Source organism: Camellia sinensis, chromosome 9, assembly GCF_055761805.1.
Source record: "Camellia sinensis isolate YWXY chromosome 9, ASM5576180v1, whole genome shotgun sequence".
Taxonomy (NCBI): domain Eukaryota; kingdom Viridiplantae; phylum Streptophyta; class Magnoliopsida; order Ericales; family Theaceae; genus Camellia; species Camellia sinensis.
Genome location: NC_138969.1, coordinates 195,160,893 through 195,181,483, shown reverse-complemented (window position 1 = coordinate 195,181,483; position 20,591 = coordinate 195,160,893). Strand labels below are relative to the sequence as shown.

The window sequence follows — 20,591 nt, the reverse complement described above, 5'->3', positions numbered from 1 at the left end:
AGGCCCAAGGGCGCGTCTATAGTAGCTGAGCCCATTAATTGAATAATTGTATCTGTTGTATTAGTCATATTGCATCGTTTAAAAGCATGCACTTCTTCTAATTATTTTGCTTTGCTTTGTTTGGCTTGCCTTGGAGTACTAGGTGAGCATTTATTGCTTTAGCATCTTATATTGTGTGTGATTGTTGCCATGTCGAGCATGCTTTCTATGAGGCTAAATGCTTAAGTGATATATCTGTTTGAATGCCGGTGGATGAAGGCTAATTTCTTGAATTGAAATAAATTGATTAATGTACATACAAACTCACTTTTTCAAGTGACGCGTATTCAAAACACTTTTTTCAAACAAACATGAAATCGAAATGTTCTAACTTTTGCAAATTAGTCTATACTTGTGTGCATCACCTAGTAAAAATAGCATAATAACCGGAACAAGAGCATATAATGTAAATAAAAATCACATCATGATTAGTAGAGGCCGATCTTTGATCGAGTAAGCGGGGTGCTCAATTCATGACATTCTTCTCTCATACCTAAGTTCCTGAGCTGAGACACTTTGGTGATGACGGATAAGTGGCCTTTTGGCACGAGTCACAGGTTTCCTAAATTTTTCAAAAATATTTAGGTGGTGACTCTATAATCTGACAAAGTAGTCCATTTTTGGCATTTTTTATTCAAAATCGATTTTCCAAAAGAATTGTCGGATTTGGACTCATTTATGTTTATCTATTTCACATTGCATTTGTAAAATCAGATTCAGAACCATGGGAGTCTGAACTGTAGGTCTAATCGTATCCGAAAGGAGCACGAAAAGTAAGCTACACCAAAGTTATATACAAACTTGGTCACACATGACCACAAAAGAAAACAAAAGGAAAATCAAAAGTAAAGCCTCTTGCATAAGGAGACCTTGGTTGATTCCATATAAGTTTGGTTCTCTCACAAGATCACTAAGGCTGAGGCTGGACATCCCGCTGCTCACCTACATGCATATAGATAAAGAGTGAGCTAACGCCTATTGAATAATACCAAAGTAAAGAGATTAATGAATAAGATTCGTATATAAATAAATCATATTCATGAGTAACGCATATTGATCATTATCACGATAGAACGACCTTAGATCCATTTCTTATGCTCAAGGTGTATCAAAGGGGCAAAACGACCTTTGGTCTAAACATTTTTCAAAACTGATTATAACATATGTACTAAACGACCTCGGGTCCAACATTTCCATATTCTTGTTCACGCGCATATTCAAATTCAAGATCATATTCACATTTAATGGATCCATACACAAATGACTATCATGTCCTTCACATCATATGTACAAAATAACCCTAGGTCCATCATTTCCAAATTCATATTCATGCGTGCGTTTATAATCATGATCATGTTCACATTCATATTCACATTCAAAATGACCTTTGGTCTAATCAATTCCTTGTTCAAAATGACCTTTGGTCCATATTCATGATTATGTTCACATTCATATTTATATTCAAAACGACCTTTGGTCCAATCAATTCATTATTCAAAATAACCTTTAGTCCATTTAACAAACATACAAAATGACCTTCAGTCCAATTCATATATAAAATGACCTTAGGTCTATCTTGCCAGACATTCTAAACGGCCTTAGGCCCATTCTGTGTGTCCTTGTCAAATATACCAAACGGCCTTGGACCCATTTCATATTCATGAGCCTTTTTTTAATCAGACAGGTAGAATACTCATTCATAATACAAATTCATGAGTTCAGAAAACCTACCACATATGTACTATTTAGAAAATAACATACATGGAAATATCTTTACTAAGATATTAGTCACAATGTTCAGTTAGTTTATTTGTTCTCAAAGTTGACCCTACACAATTCGTAACATACAGAAATTGGGTCACAATACAATTCAATCCGTTCTTTAATCCATTTATCTTTCTTAGGCTTCTTTCGAACTCTTATTTCATTTAGGATGCTCAATGTGTGCCTAAGAATGCTCATAAATGAAAAAGAACGGAAATTGGAACATAATACAACTTTTCAAAGTTTTTTGAATCAGGGTACTTCGCTCAAGTGCAACATTCTCGAACGAACCCCTTGGTCAGCAAAAGTACTGGATGCTCTCATTTTACGCTCGAGCCAACTTCTTGGTCACTCAAGCCAAGACTGAAAATAAAAGGTAGTTGCTCGAGCGGTCTTTTGGTCGCTCAAGCCAACCTCCAATGTTTGTAAAAGTACTAGGAGCTCAAAATGTACGCTCAAGTGACAATTCCATCGCTCAAGCGAACTGCTCGAATTCTGAAATTTTCAGAATTCTGTTTGAGCTTCAAACACAATTCCAAGGTTCTAAATTCAAACATGACATACTCTTGACTTCATATACTCATTTATAAGTATAATTATTAGCTCAGTTTACAAAATCAAAGCCCAAACTTGGGGAATTCACCATGCATTTCCCAATTTAATTCAAATTCCTTTCCATGACTTCAAACACATACAATTGAGTTCCTTAACTTTGTGAATTATGCATGCATGTGAAAGATAGTTTCTAATTTCATTTCAAATGACATGAATGTTGCTCAAAATCATGAAACATTACAAAAACATGCATGCATGTATGATGTAGCACCACATTCTTTATCCTAAGCTCAATTTATGCAACTCATTTCATTATTTTCTTGAATTCATATAGTTATGAACTTAAACTCACAAATTATGTTTCAAAAACTCACCTAGAGGCTTCATTTCTTCCACTTCTAGTTAGAACTTGAGTTAGTCTTCACAATCTCTCAATTTCTTGAGCAAATCTTCCAGGATGAGCTCTCTCTCTCTCTCTCTCTCTCTAGAATTCACCCTTCTCTCTTTATATAACTTAACCTTAGCCAAATTGTTGAAGAAGAGCTCAAATATATAAGTTTAAGCACTATCTCATCCTATTTATATAAGGTAATTAGCTTAGACTAATCAAACTTGATTAAGACTAATTAATCCTTCATAAATTAATCAACTTAATCTAATTATTTTGATCCGAATCAATTTTTAATCAAATTTCACTATAGGCTCTAAAAATTATGCTAATCACAATGGTACAGTAAATTTTGATTTTTGCCGTCTCTACAGCCCTCAATTTCAAATTTTAACAAAATATATGACAGATATCTCTATAATAGACAGATATGAATTCAATGTGCATATAATCATATGCTTAGCATCCAAAATCATATTAAGCACATAATCACAAATATAATTAAAGATTAACAACATAACACAAAACGGGGTTATCACAATATATGTCTCCCTCGAGTTCTTGCTAGCCCTTATAATAACTTTGGCTCAAGCCTTGGCTCGTATAGAGCTCAAGCCTTGGCTCGTGTGGAGCTCAAGCCACCTTTTGATGAGCCTTACTGGTCTAGCTCACTACAAGACTTCTGGAGAAGAAGGTGGAACCTCATCATAACAACTATTCTACACCCCATCGTATACGATCCCATCCAGTTGATTTTTAACCGTTTGATTAAGAGAAATTAGGCCTCAGTCTTGGCAATCATAGTCACATTTTTGGTATTGGTTGTGGAAATTTGGGTGAAAAAGCATTAAATGGAAAGGTGAGTATATCGAGGATCGTGGTGGCACCGGTGGTGGTTGCCTTTGTGACGGCCACCGATTTGTGGCTGTTCATTATGGCATTTTTCCAATGTCACATAGATGAGAGGGCTAAGCGGGAGATTGCTATTTTGGTAGAATTTGTGAAAGAAATTTTTAGCACTTTTGGATTTATATACTGAGATGAATTATTAGACGGCTAAATTTTTTTGATTTACTTGTGGGATTTGGATTTGTGTTTTGTGTTTTGTTTTTTTGGCATTGTTTTTGTTTTCATATAAAAATATTTAAAAAATAATAAACAAATATATCACGATTTGATTTAATTTAAAATTATAATTAAAATCTTAAAATTGCAAATAAATCAATTTAAATAATTTTATAATTGGCATTGTTATTCTAACTTAAAAGTTGGACACATTTTTCAAATACAATGATGTGATAATCAATTAGAATATTTAAAGTAACTTTTTCTCTCTCATAATAGGCTATTTTAATAAATTTTTGATTTTTTAATTAAAATATGACATGAAAATAATTAGTATGTTCAGAATATGTTTTTGAATTTTTACCAAAAAAAATAAAGGTACAAAAAATAGAGAGAGAAAATAATTTTTTTGAATTTTTGCATGGTTTTTTTGACCTTGTTAATGTTTTTAGCGACTTTTTGATTTGGTGACTTTTTTAGGATATTTCCAAAGAGAGATTATTTTGGAATCCATGTGATGCTCCAAATTAAGGCCTATTTTGGCAATTGGGTTAAAAGCCAAAAAGTTAGTTTTTTTAACTTTTTTATATCTCATCACCTATTTATTTATATTATACATTTTTTCAAAAAAATGTCAAAAAAAAATTAAAAAATTAACTTTTAACTTACTTCTCAAAAAACAACGCTGCAAACCCCCAGTTGGGGCAAACCCCCATCACCTCCACATACACATGAGGGGCAAGGAGAGGATGGAAAAAAAAAAAAAAAAAAAATTCAGGCCAATCATCACCCAGTGGGGGTGCTGGGTCTACCCGAGTGGGGGTCTCCCCTATTTTCCCTTTAGTCCCGTTACGAACCACTAGAAGACGAGCTCTAAAACAAGCTCTAACCAGGTGGCATGTCAGGCATGAAACTGAAGGTCATTTGCATATTAAGTGCGTGTGTTTCACGCACTGTAAAAAAAAATAAATAAATAAATAATTAAATCCCACGCAAATGTTGATCCATCAAGCTCATGTATATAGAAGAAAAAAAAAAATTTCCCGCACATTTGATCTGAGCTAGTCTTCCACCGTTTCGTCGCCTCCACCGTCTGGCGTTTGCCCTCTCCTCCACCTCTCCTCCGTCGTCAACCCTCTCCTCCACCGTTTGGCGTTTGCTGTCTCGTTCGGCATTTGTAGATCTGTCCTCCGCCATTCATCTCCTCCACTGTCCGACGTCTTCTCCCTCCTCCACCGTCCGACGTCTTCGTCGGAGTTGGAATTCCATCTGGTCAGTTTCTATCTCCTGTTTATAAATATGGAAAAAAAAAAAAAAAAAAAAGAAACAGCTTTGGCCCAAACATAGCAAGATAAATGTTTATAAGTTCAGACATCTAGGTTTGGTCCAAACATAGCAAGATAGGTTTGGTCCAAACAGAGTTGGACATAGCCAGATAGATATGAAAAAAAAAAAAAAAAAAAAACAGAGTTCAGAAATCCCCTGTTTATAAGTTAGATGTTTATATGTTCAAGATAAAGGTTTAAAAAACAATTCAAGAACGATGTTTATAACCATGTTTAAAAAACAGGTTTGAACTCAGATGTTTATAATAGTTAAAAAAACAATTGAAGATAGATGTTTATAAGTTTATGAAACATTTGAGTTAATGAAACCAATGGTGGTTCCTTGAAGACAACCATGGGACTGATTTCAATCATGTTTGCTTCTATTTGACACTGATTTACTTGATTAACTATTAGACCCACCACTTGATTAACTGTTAGGTACCATTCACACCACTGAATACATACACCACCACCAATCAGTAGAAGCAAACTACCACCATGCCATTTCCATTTGGTCAGATAGATATGAAAAAAAAAAAACACAACACAACACAACAATTCAGTTTTGGTTTAATCTGTTATACTTCAGGTCCAAACATAAATCTGTTAATCAGTTTTGGTCCAAACATTGGTTTATACTTCAGGTCTATTATTCAACTGTTATTAATTTTGGTTTATACTTTAGTTTTGGTCCAAACATTGGTTTATACTTGAAGTCCATAATTCAGCTGTTATACTTCAATTTTGGTTTATACTTCAAGTCCATTATTGAAAGTTTAATCTATTATTAAAACACAATAATCTGTTATTAATTTTTGAAAATAATCTGTTATTAATTCTTGAATTTAATTTTTGAATGAGCAGAAATGGAGATTGATTCAAATACTGTTGAGAATCCTTTATTAAATGAGAGTGAAGAAGTTGAGGAACCTAAGAGGGGTATGTGTTTCACCTCAAAGCAAGAAGCGTACACATTTTATGCCAAATATGCTAAACATGTTGGGTTTTCTATAGCTTGTAAAAAACAAGTTATCGGCGATGATGGGGAATTAAGATACTTTGGGATTGAATGTTCTCAATCGGGGAAGAGAATTAAAAAATCAGAAGTAAACCCTTTAAAGCCATCTCTGTCCACAAAAATTGATTGCAAAGCAAGGGTACGAGCAAGCCTACAAAAGGATGGGAGATTTATGTTAACCACAGTTAACCTTGAGCATAATCATGACTTGATCCCCACCGACTCACGCCATTTTGCAATGAATAAGAAAATCCTTAGTCCTGTGAAGAGAAGATTAGAAATTAATGATCAAGCAGGGATTGGGGTGTCTAGGAATTATAACTCAATGGTTGTCGAAGCTGGGGGTTATGAGTCTTTAACATTTGATGAGCGAGATGCAAGGAATTACATTGAAAGAGCTAGAAAATTGAGGCTCGGAGAAGGAGATTCCGATGCACTTCAAAAGTATTTTTTGAGAATGCACGCACAAAATTCGAGTTTCTATTATATGATTGATGTTGATATTGACTTTCGCATAAGAAACTTGTTTTGGGCGGATGCAATGAGTCGGGCGGCTTATGAAGAATTTGGAGATGTTGTTTCATTTGACACAACTTACCTCACTAATAAATATGATATGCCATTTGCTCCGTTTGTAGGAGTTAACCACCATGGACAGTCGATTTTGCTTGGTTGTGGTCTATTATCTAGTGAAGACACTGATACATTTGTTTGGCTATTCAAATCATGGTTAAATTGCATGTCAGATCATCCTCCAAAAGCTATAATAACGGATCAGTGCAAAGCTATGCAAAAGGCTATAGAAATAGTCTTCCCCAATACTCGACATCGATGGTGTTTATGGCATATCATGAAGAAGATTCCAGAGAAGTTGAAAGGGTATTCCCAATATGAATCCATGAAGATGGATTTGCAAAATGCAGTTTATGACACTTTCACAAAAAATGAATTTGAGATGAAATGGAAAGAGATGATTGCAAAATTCAATCTTTATGAGAATCAGTGGTTGGGGGTGTTATATGATGAGCGACATCGATGGGTTCCTGTCTATGTCAAAGATATTTTTTGGGCTGGCATGTCAACGACACAACGAAGTGAGAGCATGAATGCCTTTTTTGATGGATATGTCAACCCAAAGACTACATTAAAACAATTTGTTGAACAATATGACAATGCCTTGAGAAGTAAGGTAGAGAAAGAGAAGAAAGCTGACTTCAAGTCTCGGCACAAAGTCTTTGATTGCCTAACTGTGTATGGTTTTGAGAAACAATTTCAATATGCGTACACCAATGCAAAATTTAAAGAAGTTCAAGCTGAGATGAAGAGGCTAGTTTATTGTCAACCGTTTCTTGTCAAAGAAGAGGGTTCAATTTGTACATATTTTGTGAAGGAAGCCGTGGTAGTTTTTGGGAAGATGAAACATGTGGACTTTGTTGTCTATTCTAATTCGACAGAATTTGATGTGCAATGTATGTGCCGGTTGTTTGAATTTAGAGGCATCATGTGTGCTCACTCACTCGTTGTGCTCATTGCAAGATGCATAAATGAGGTTCCAAATAAATACATTCTACCACGATGGAGAAAAAATTTGGATAGAGGGTACACATGCATAAAAACCACATACACTGGCTTTGGGGATGATTTCAATGCAAAGGTGTATGATAAGATGAATAGAAAATTGATTGGCATTGTACAATTTGCTGGAAACTCTGAAGGGAAAATAAAACTTATCGACCATGGGTTGGATTAAATCAAGGCGAAAGTGATGAAAGATGATGAAGGTGGTGGGAGTAATGTAGCACCTTTGACTAGTAATGTACCACCTATTACTAGTAATGTGTCATCTTCCCCGATTGGCAGCATTAATAGAAAGGCAATCAGTCATACCAAGTTGCTTAGTCCTTTGGTTGCTCGCCGAAAAGGTCGTCCAGTTACTAAAAGAAAGGTCGCCAAAGTAGATCAAATAGTCAATCGGTTAAAGGCAAGCAAAAGAAAACATAACAAATCAAAGGTAAATTGATTGTTTTCATACATATCCATCCGTTTTGTATCATTACTCTCTATTTAACTCATATTTTATTGTAATCATGTCATACATTTGAGCCATTCATTAACCTTTGTCAATATAGGGTACTAAGGTGATTTAAGGTGAAGGTGAAGGTCAATGTCAATCTCAACCTGAACGTAGTGCACGTAAAGAGCTTTATCCTTATATGGTTGGCATGGAAAATAGTATGTGTGTGCCGGTACGTGTACATCGAGCAAACTGTTTTTCAATAATGTTTAGCAAACTGGTTTTAACATTTCATTTTAATTGAATAGGGACACATGGTCAATGCTATTAGAGGCACATCTCTCACCCCGACAAGTGTGGACATTATGAGAGGACAAAGTTTCATGAATGCCCTAACTCAAATTTATGGAGTTGGCACATCTCTGACCCCGTCAGACTATATTGGAGGCACACCGAGATTTATGACAACTCAACAATCCATGATTGCTACGCATCAAATTTATAGAGCCGTACCGTCTTCATTTGTTTACTTGAATGTACAAATGGACCGCAATGACCATGGTGGTAGTTTTCGTTAGTTGGAAAGTTGTAATTGTAATGCCTTTTATGTGACTAAACTTGGAGTTTATTTTGTTTTGAATAGTTTATTTAATGTATTTTTGGTTAAGAACAAATTGATGTTGTTCCCTACTTTGTTGTTATAGTTAATGTTCCCAATTGATGTTATATTTGTGTGCTCTATCTGTTACAGATTTAATGTGTTCCAAAATCTGTGTTCGAAAAAATCTGTCTCATAAATGTGTTCCAAATCTGTGTGAAAAATCTGTTACAAATCTGTTCTAAAATTATGTCTGCAAATCTGTCTTCAAAAACCTGTGTGGTAAAATCAGTCTTCAAAATGTGTGGAAAAAATCTGTCTTCGAATCTGTCTTGAAAAATCAGTGTAAAAAAAATGTCTTCAAAACTTTGTGAAAAACCAGTGTTCAAAAAAGCTGTCTTGAAAAACCTGAGTGGAAAAATCTGTCTTCAAAACTGTGTGAAAAAAACCTGTCTTTGAATCTGTCTTGAAAAACCTGTGTGAGAAAAAAATGTCTTTAAAACTGTGTCAAAAATCAGTGTTCAAATCTATGTTGAAAATCTGTCTTCAAACCAATGTTCAAATCTGTGTTGAAAACCAGTGTTCAAACTGTGTCAAAAACCAGTGTGCAAATCTGTGAAGCACCTGTGTTCAAATAGACAAATACATCTTCATACATAATGTGTTCAAAATCAAACAAACAGTCCAAAATCTGTCCAAAATATGTGTTCAAACACAAACAAATAAGTTTTCATAATAATCAGTCCAAAATCTGCCCAAAATCTGTCCAAAATCTGTCAAAAATCTGTCCAAAATATGTGTTCAAACACACAAACAAATAAATTTCCAAAATCAACCCAAAATCTGTCCAAAATGTGTCCAAAATCAGCACAAAATGTGTCCAAAAGCAGTCCAAAATCTGTCCAAAATCAGCACAAAATCTGTCCAAAATGTGTCCAAAATCAGAACAAAATGTGTCCAAAATCTGTCAAAAATCAGCACAAAATCAATCCAAGATCAACCCAAAATCCGTCCAAAATGTGTCCAAAATCTGTCAAAAATCAGCACAAAATCAATCCAAGATCAACCCAAAATCCGTCCAAAATGTGTCCAAAATCAGTAGAAAATGTGTCCAAAAGCAGTCCAAAATCTGCACAAAATGTGTCCAAAATCTGTCAAAAATCTGCACAAAATCAGTCCAAAATCAACCCAAAATCTGTCCAAAATCAGCACAAAAAGTGTCCAAAATCAGTCCAAAATCAACCCAAAATCAGTCCAAAATCTGTTCATAATATGTGTTCAAACAGACAAACAAATAACTTCCAAAGTTCCAATCAGATAACAAACAATCGACATGATTACATATTCATACTTTTCAATCCATAATTGTAATATATCATAAATCTTCATACATATCATCTTCATAATTAATACAACACCAATTACATGTTCTAACTTCTATAAAAATTATTACATCTTCATAATTAATGTAACACTAATTACAAGCAAGATGAAGATCCTATTAATACAACACGAATTTCTATTTATGCCTCTTTGCAAGTTTTGCATCTGCGCGTTCTGAAATTGAAGTTGTTCGCTTTGAAATCGAAGATGTTCGCCCATACTTTGAAGTTGTTCAGTGACAGTTGGTGTATTATCCATTCGCACTTGCCCTTCCTCCCTACGTTGTGAATTTGTAGGCAAGCACCATCCAATAAACCCACTGCAATCCGGACAACAATAAAAAAACTTGTTCTTGTTTCGTTCCGTCTCCGAAATTAGAATAATTGCTTTTTTCTGACATTGAGGACAATTTCTATTGCAAAATGTCAATTGATCTGATGTACTGGCGTTAACACTTGAAGTTGACATCTGCAAAAATATGAATCAAAATCTCAATCAGTTAGTGTATTAGTCTTAGGACTGTTTAACTTGCTAGAAACAAAGGTGGTTCCTTGAAGGCTAGGGGTGGCCACTGTTTGGGCCATAGGTTATGGCCAATCAGCATGATTATAACATCATTCTGGGCATGCACTTTTAAATGCAATTGGTCTTGTGTGTAGTGTTTGTGAGATGAGCTATTGGAATATGTCTCAAATTCCCTTGAAGTTGGGTTTAGTAGATATTATTATTCCTCATCTACCAATAAAGTTAACTAGAACTCTATAAATAGGTAACCAGAGAGACATGGAATTTATTGCTGTAAGTTGGAATTTATTCCAGAACTTGTGGAAATTTTTAAATCATGTAAATAATTCAATCAACACAATCATGTTTATGCTACAAATTCTTAAGTTTAGTGTCTTCTATTCTTGCTGTTCTCATACTTTTTTAATAATTAAAATTTTATTAGAACGGTTTTGTAGTTTTTTCATAACTGGTATACTTAACTATACTATTAAAAAGTGGACAACTTAAGTGCATTCAAAGCTATGGCCTTGATATGTCATATGTGATATCAGTTATTAGTTCAAGTGTTAGTTCACCCAAAGAAATTAGAGTACTGACCTCTACAAGGGCCACATTCTACATATTCTTGGTGAAACCTAGAATATGAACCAAACCCTGATTGGCTTGTTTTGGCTCTGTTCATCAATGCTTCTGTTTTGCTCCCAGTTCAAAGTTTTCGACTTCAAAAAAAAAAAAAAAGGTTGTTTGGCTATGTATTGCAGGGTCAGCTTACTCGAGGTCCCAAACCAAACTGAATATACATATACACACACATATATCTTACTCAAGTAAAGAAGGTACAATCTATACAGAAGTAAGGCTAAACCTTCTAATAGATTAATAGGATTTTAAGTTAATGGTTAAGTGTACATGTGCCTAATAATGTTGACTATTGACTCCAGTAGTTTATAGGTTGGCATGTCCCTCTGGTTTGTACATTAAAGACTTGTTTAAGGCATAGCATCTTGCCAAAATTAAAAAAAAAAAAATTAAATACTAAAAGCTCGAAACAATTAACAATACAGGGCTTGTATTATTATTTTCTGTTTACTAGGTATGCATGATAATTCCTTCATCCCTTTTATAAAAAGAGAAAAAACCATTATTGTAATATTACTATTTCCAAGAACCTTATTCTTCACCCACACATACTTTTAATTAATATATATGATAAAGAATAAAACAAACACTTGGCTCATGCTTGCTGAATAAATTTGGGTGGAATTGGATTTATAATCCATGAGATTCATCAATTTGGTATTTAGTTTATTATAGGAAGTACTTACTTGATTGTAACCATTAATCCCATATGCTTGCAAATCTAAAAAAATCTCATATGCATGAGATAAATAATTTGAGAATATTGAGAATTGTTGAAATTATCTAGACACTTAATCAAATGACAATAAATGTTTATATTAGGTGAGGCTGAACTATCCAATGCGGAAAGAAAAATAGCATGTAGCTGATATGTTCCCAAATGGGAACTCAAAAAATGGAGAACTTAAGTGCATTCAAAGCTATGGCCTTGGTACAAATAGTCTTTATTCCTCAATTCAATAGGCCTGGATAGGCACTATGCAAGTCTTCTACAATTGGCCCAACTAAGCTGTGTCTAGCTTTAGCAACTGTTCTAATTATGGCATTCTAAATATTAACTAGTAGAAAATAGTAAAACCAATCATCAAACCAAGCCAGCTTGGTTTTCTCTCTATAATCTCTCCTCTTTGTCTCCTTCACTTCCACTCTTCCTCAGCTACTACACATAATGAATAGTCAGTGATCTTGCATTTCCAGCAATCACAAATCACAAATATAATATAATTTTGTAGTTTTTGTTTATTGAATTATATATGTTTGGCTAAGCATGATTAGAAATTTACAACTACACAGATGCTCTATAGAATCTTGTTTTCTTTGGGACATTTGACTTGTTTGTTATAATTTTCATCATAATCATATTCCTTCATTTTGTAAGGAATCAAAGACTTTAGAAACTTATTAAAATGGTTACCTAAACATAGGTATGTGTTCAAGATTTTTTTTTTAACAGTTTGGCAAATGGGTTTTCTTTATTTTCTTTGTTTTTTAGAACAAAAATCAGTTTTCAATAACAATACCCAAGTTGACGGTGTTTGGCAGACTTTTAAAAACAATTTTTTCGTCTCGGAGTTGCGAATTAACAACAAAAATGCACGCTTAGTTTAGTCACCATAGAATGATAGATTGGGTATGGATCTAGCTTTGACATTATTGCACCAAGTCCCTTTCATTCTAACCCACTACTTCAAGATTGGTAAACAAGAGTTTGACTCATTCTAAGAACTGTTTACAAAATTGAATTTAAAAATAACTAGTACGAAAGACGACAATGTAAAAGTAAAATTAAGGAGCGTGGTTTTTGTTGGAAATTTGAACTCCTGAACATAGGTGGAAGAAAACACAAACCAAGAGTAAAAAAATTGGAGAAATTATGTGGTTTGTCAATATCTTGCAAGATCACTGACTAGTCAATATTTGTGATTTGTGATTACAGTCTCTCCAATAAACTCAATTGCCCAAAGATTTCAATACAACACATAATGACTCTAACCCACCAATCCAAAAAATGAGGTAACCCATTACAAACAAACTTTGGACTATTCTTTTTTCTCTAAACAAACTGACTTCAATTGAAATGTGTTGTGAATTTTTTTTTCAATTAAAGTTGAAATGTGTTATGTTCTTTTTCCTCCACACAATTTTTTTTGAATTTGACAAACCTTAGGGTCACTGTTCTCTCAATAAGTTGCACAGAAAAAAAAAATTAAAGTTGAAAATCAGGGCGTATGTTGAAAGAACTCGTTTACCAATCTTGAAAAAATCAGGGCGTATGTTGAAAATCAGGGTGTATGTTGAAAAAAAATTAAAGTTGAAAATCAGGGTCACTGTTCTTTTTCATTGAAGCATTCAAGAAAAATTAAAATTAAAGTTAAAATTATTTTTTTTTCTGTGCAAAATCACTCCAAAACCAGTCCAAAATCTGTCCAAAATCAAAATGAAATTCGTCCTAAACAGATGAAATCAAAGTGAAAGACACAAATTAGGGCATATAGATATAGATATATACATAGATATAAATTAGGGCATGAAATCAAAGTCAAAAATCTCAACAAATCAGGGCGTATAGATATAGATATATAAATATATATATATATATATAGAGAGAGAGAGAGAGAGCTGACCTGTGACTCGGTCATCGTCATCGTCGGTTGTCTTCAGAAGCTGCGCTCGTCGTTCTCGTGAGAAGCTGCGCTCGTCGGTGTTGTAGAAGCTGCGTTCCTCGGGAGCTCGTCAACAAAGAGGCACAGCAGAGAAGGAAGAATAGAGAAAGAGAAAGTGTTCAAATATTTTGTGCAAATGAATTTGAAATTTGAAATGAATAAGAAAGAGGGAGAAACGGGCGAGTTTGCCTCAACTCACCACATTGGCAACCACGTCATTAGTGCCAATTTAGTGATCACGTTTTAGAGGTCGGAAGCATTTTCGATTTTCCCTTCTCAAAATAGAAATTTGATTAGTAAAAACAGTGGGCCCACCACTTTTGTGTCTCCTTTTAGGAGATAAGTGGACAAGTGTCCAACCCCTCCACATTTCCACACCAAGCATAAATATTAGTTAATCATTTCTTTTACATATTACTCAATCTAAAAAGTGAATTTGAAAATTGAATTTATGTATCATTTTTTTTTATATATAATTTTCAAAACTTGAATCAAAATTAAAACTAATAATATTCAGATTAAATTTGCGTTTTAGACATGATTAAATCGATGTCAGTGGCTTTGGATGTGAATGTCATTGAAGGACTAGCCAGCCTAAAAAATGTACTAACTTTAAAGCAGTCATTTAAGCATTTTTATGATGGTAAATTACAAATATAACTCTTTAAGATTTGTTTTAAATATAAATTGTTTTTAGTGATTTAGAAAATCATAAATATTTTCTTGTCAAAATTGTTTTATTTAACAGAATTAACTATTAAAAAAAAAAAAAGAAGTTCCTAACTGCTCTCGTATACAATGATAAAATTATTTGAATTATTAATTGAAATAAGTTTCTGACATCATTAAAAATTGTTAATTTATTTGATAATCAATTTATAAAAAGGGTTATTTGTTATGAAATTATAAATTTCAATGGACGGGATGTAATTTTCAAAACTATAGGAGAAAAATCATATTTTAAATAAACTTTAGGGGATGTATTTGTAATTTATCATATTTATTATGGGCAGTTGACCAAAAATTTTATTGAATTTGTTAAAATATGCCACTCAAAATCAGGTTATGAGTAGACAAATTCTTATTATGAACTAAGCTGGGGTAGTTTAGGTTGGCCATGTGGGATTCAATCTAACAATCCCCTGAAAGGTCCAATTAACTTGGGCATAGGCTACCACAGGTACTCAAAGACCACCACAGACCTAATTTAATACCATATTAAAACATTCAACTCAAAATTAATTGGTTATGAGTGGAGAGACTTTTACATATATAAACCAAACTTGAATAGTCGAGATTAACAATGTGTGATTAACTATAATAAAAATTTATTTAAGAAATAAAATGGTATACATGTCATTCATGTAATTGTCACAATGCACGAAAGGTAATATTCTTTTCGTAAACTATTTTTTGTGATTCATAGGATTTTTGAATTTTTTAGTATGAATCACGTTATATAGGAACATTTTAATAATAAATAAAGAGCTTAGAATAAGGACTGTGTCAATATTGGAACCTGATGTAATTATATGCTTCGTTCCACATGTTGCCTGCCAAAGTTGAATGCGTTTTCATTGACTTCAATTTTTAATTGTTGTTTTTATTGCAATAATTAGGTTGTAGTTGGGATCTGATGAAAGATTAGAAAAAATAAAATAACTTTTAGTTAATTTCCTTCCTTCCTGTTCTATAAATAAACATATATGTTTTTAGAAAAAGATTGAGGCCTCGAATGAGATTTTTATTTTTATTTTTATTTTTTTCTGAAGCTATGTTGGTTTGGTTGTTTTTATTTTTTATTTTTTATTTATTTGTTGGATTGTGTTGTTTGGTTGTTTTTATTTATTTATTTATTTGTTGGGTTGTTGTATTTTTTTTTTTTTTTTTTGGTTATGTGTAGGGGTGGATTTAGAGTTTAAGATTTAAGGTTTAAGTTTTTATTTCTTCTGAGTCTTTCTGATTTGAAATAAAAATATAGTAAAGACTCGTACAAAATTATATAGAATTAACAAATTTTAACTAGCAGGCTAGCTGATCAGTCAATTTTATCACCTAATCAGTCTAACCCAACTCACTCATCTTATCAAATCACATAGGCTAAATTGTTGTTGTTTTTATTTTTTTTATTTGTTGGGCTATGTTGGTTTGTTTTTTATTTTATTTTATTTTATTTGTTAGGCTGTGTTCGTTTTATTTTATTTTTTTAATAGGGTTTAGGTTTTAGGGTAGAGCTGTGATTGAGACCTCGAAATTGAGGCTCGAAATTGCCTCAAATGCAATTTTTTTTTTTTTCTGGGCTAATACATTACAAAAATAAATAAATAAAAATAATAATAATAATAACAAGCAAAGCATCAACCCAAAAAAAAAAAAAAAAAAAAAGGAAATTCGAGCCAAAAATTTGAGACGTCAATCTTTTTCCTTTAGGGTACATATGAAAACCCTTCCAAAAAAAAAAAAAACAAAACAAAACAAAACAATCAAAACCAAACCAACATAGCCAAAAAAAAACTTTTTTTCGAGGTAAATTCGCGCCTCTTTTTTTCGAGGCCTTTAGCATGGTTGATCTAGGCTTGGGTGTATTGTCCAAATCGTGAGATCTACCATCATAATTTAAACATCAACAATGATTCGTCCCCCCTTTTCCTCCCACCCCCTTTGACCCCCTCTTTCTCTCATTGGTTACATTTTCTTTTTCTTTTTCTTTTTTTTCCTGCTCCTCCAATCACCACCTGCCACGTGACAAAGGGGGTGAGGGGGTGAACCCCAAAAGGGGGTCCCAAGCATTATTCTTTAAACATTTCGTTTTATAAGATTTTTAATGTATATTATTTATAAAAAAAAATTATGATAAATTATAAATACATCTTCTGAGATTTACTTAAAGTATAAATTGTTTATGTGATTTCAAAAATTACAAATACCCTATTGTTAGAATTTTTTATTTAACAGATTAACTAAAAAAATAAAATCCATAATTACTCTCTAACATAATAATAAAATTAATTAACTTATTAATTGAAATACATTTCTAATATCATTAAAAACTGTTAATTGACTTCATGATTTATTAATAAAATGGGCAATTTGTTACGAAATTAGAAACCTCAAAGGGGTGGAATATAATTTTCAAAATCATAGGGAGTGATTCGTATTTTAATCAAACCTCAGAGAGTGTATTTATAATTTACCCAAAAAATTAATAAATGTGTCTTTAAAAATAAATTGTTTATTTATTTGTGATAAACGTAATAAAATAAAGAGATTATAATATTTATTCATGGATGATCTACACAAATTGTCCCTACAAAACAAACAATTCAAATCATCCAAATAAAACTTGTGGTGAGTCTCACTAACCCAAATAACATCCTTCAATTCAGATTTAGAACGGAAAGGAAGTCCGCCCATAATTAATATCTGTGCAACTAATAATAAACTTTGTATGTAGTGTTAAAAAAAAATTAAAATAACGTCGTTTTTTATTGAGTGGATTCTTTCCAATTTATTAGAGTGTTGTCTAGGGTTATGGGTTTAGCATAATTTTCATTTTGATAATTAAAATTATTTATTTTGTAAGATTTTTCGTGCATATATCATTCACACACAAAAATTAGATCAATTCGATAATCATAGCATATTCAATTTATCGTGTTTGTTAAGAAAAAAAAAGAATGATTTATTTTTAAAAATATATTTGTCATTCATTTTTAAATATAAATGCAATAAATTAAATAGGCTATAACTATTGAATTGACTTAATTTTTATACGAATGATATACATAAAAAAAAATTACAAAATAAACTATTTAAATTATTAAAATAAAAACATAATAAGCCTCTGCTAATCCCCTGTTAATCCGAACCCTCCCATCCAACTCATTATTTATTACATTTTCTTTATTTATTTGTCTTTCTAATGTGCACACTCGTGATCTGCGTGCAAGTACTAACAGAAACCTCATTCATCATGTTTGATCCTTTTCTCTCTTTTTTTTTGAATTATTATTTTAAAAAGTGATTTAAAAACTTTATTTTGAAAAAAGATTTTGTTTGGTTTTTAAAAAAATACATTATCACAAATTCAAATTTCCCTCCAATTTAAGAAGAGATAATTTTAAAAAAAAAAAAATTATCACATTAAAAACTATTCTCATGTTAGTTATATATATATATATATATATGTGTACATATTATATACGTATGAAAACATAATTTAGTATGTATCAATTTATGAGTACATATCCTACTATTAAATGTGTGACTTTATCATAAAATTTTCACTCATAAATTTATATTTTCAATTTGTTGTCATAAATTATTGAAGTTAATATAAATTTTACTTCATATTCGAAATTGTAAATGTATGTTTAAAAATTGTGCAAATAATTTTGGAAGCCCATTATTAATACACTAAAAAATACGAAAAAGTTTAAAAAGTGTACGTTTTCATATTTTGAAAACTTTATGAAAACTTTGTACAAAAAAGTGTGCCAAAAAGATTAAGGCCTAGTTTGGGAAAACTAAATAAGTGCACTTTTTGACTTTTTATGAAATATGGGTTGGATTTGTGTTGGGTTTGAAGTGATGTGTTAGAGAGGTGATGTGACTTAAATAGGATAGTGACTTTTTGACTTTTAGTCTTTTTTCAATCATGCCAAACTTGGCCTAAAAGTGCACCAAAAAAATACAAAAAAAAAAAAAAAAGTGTACATTTTCAAAAACAAGTGTAAACTCAAAAAAAAAAAAAAAAAAAAAAAAAAAATCGGAAATCAAATTTTGAGAACTTTGTCCGGTTTTTAAAATAATCAAATAAAAACTTCAAAACTTTTTAAAAAATATGTTTAGGAACCAAACATAATGATTAATATCTTATCACGAATTAATTATTTTAGTAGTAACATCACTAATTATTTTATTCTGATTAAAAAATTTTGTGTATAAAGAGTAGTTAATTTTTTATTTTTTTTTTTGTAATTGATTTGATGATTGTGAAAAAAAAAATTGATTATAAATTCAATGTATCATTTTTATTTTATTAACTACTAGCATATCACTCGCACTATACACGAGATAAAATAATATATTATTTAATTAAAAATATGATAATTATATTTAATTTTTTTATATTTTATAAAATAAAAATTAAATGGAAGTTAGTCGACCGAGATTTTCTTACTTATTTAAAATTAATAAAATCAAAAAAATTAATATGAGATATTAATCATAAGACTTCTCACTAAAAATTTCATTTTGTTTATATAAATAGGAGCATAAGATTACTTTATGTTAGTAAAACAATTCTTTTTTTTCTTTCTTTTCTCGATGTGGGATTATAAAATAAAAATTAAATGAAAACTAACCAATGAATTTTTTTTTAATTATTTAAAAGTTAATAATTGTTTGGGCGGGAAGTTTATTTTGAATCAAGTAATCTTAGCCGTTTAATCTTTAATTAGGTCAATCTTTAATTTATTTCGAATAAAAAAAATTTTAACCAATATATTTTGATAAAACCGTTAAAATCGCGGTTAAACCAGCGAATCAGTCAAACCGAAAAAAGTTCACCCTATCGGCTAGGTCAAAGGACCAACTATCTTATACAAAAATTAATTAATTAAAACTTTTAAATTTTATTTTAATTTTAAAATTTAAACTGTCTTGAACTGAAACATACACAACACTATAATACTAAATGGGAGTATAAGAGTGAAACAACTCATTTTTTTCTCATTTTCCTTATGTGGGATTGTAAAATAAAAGTTAACAGTTGTTTGGACAAGAAATTCATTTCTAATCAAACAATCTCAGTCGTTCAATTTTTAATAAGGTCAATCTTAGTTTATGTCAAATCAAACAAATCTAAGCAATATATTTTGATAAAACAGTTAAAACCGTGATTAACCAATAAATCAGTCAAATCAAAAACGATTCAGCCTAATCGGCTAAGTTAAAAGACCAACCAATTTACAACAAAATTAATTAATTAAAATCTTTAAATTTTATTTTAAAATTTAAACTATATTGAACTGAAACATGTAATACTATAATATTAAATAAGAGTATAAGATTCACTTTATATAAGTGAAACAACTCACTTTTTCTTTTTTTCTCGATATACGATTGAAATTATTTTAAAGTTAAATATTATGAGAGTTTCAAAATCTCATACAAAATTATTTTTAAAATCAAAACATGTATGTGGGATTGTAAAATAAAAGTTAAGTAGAAGCTAACCAATGGAGATTTTCTTAATTTTTTAAAGGGCAAATTACATATACACCCCTCGAGGTTTGGTTAAATTACAGATACCCCCCCTGAGGTTTCGGAAATTACATCCCGCCCCCTGAGGTTTGTATTTTCATAACAATTTACCCCCTGAGGTTTATATTTCATAACAAATTACCCCCTAATTTCTTATGCAAATATAGCATTCAGGGGGGAATTCGTAATTTCTCAAACCTCAGAGGGGTATTTGTAATTTAGCCAAACCTCGAGGGGTGTATATGTAATTTGCCCTTTTTTAAAGTTAAAAAAATAAAAAAAAAATGGTATTGATTATAGGGTTTTTCACTAAAAAAACTTCTTTTGCTTATATAAATGTAAGTATAAGATTCATTTTATATA

At 31.4% G+C, this 20,591-nt stretch overlaps 1 long non-coding RNA gene and 1 pseudogene across 1 annotated transcript; one reads left to right on the top strand and one right to left on the bottom strand.

Annotated features, from left to right (window-relative positions):
* Positions 1-6,005: 6,005 nt before the first annotated feature.
* Positions 6,006-7,907, top strand: LOC114263744 (protein FAR-RED IMPAIRED RESPONSE 1 pseudogene; annotated as a pseudogene).
* Positions 7,908-10,117: 2,210 nt separating this feature from the next.
* On the bottom strand, positions 10,118-14,050 carry LOC145798939 (uncharacterized). Its single transcript, XR_014340851.1, has 2 exons — positions 11,257-14,050; positions 10,118-10,620 (listed from the first exon to the last, which is right to left on the bottom strand). It is a non-coding gene; the product is annotated as an uncharacterized LOC145798939 (long non-coding RNA).
* Between the last annotated feature and the right edge of the window lie 6,541 nt (positions 14,051-20,591).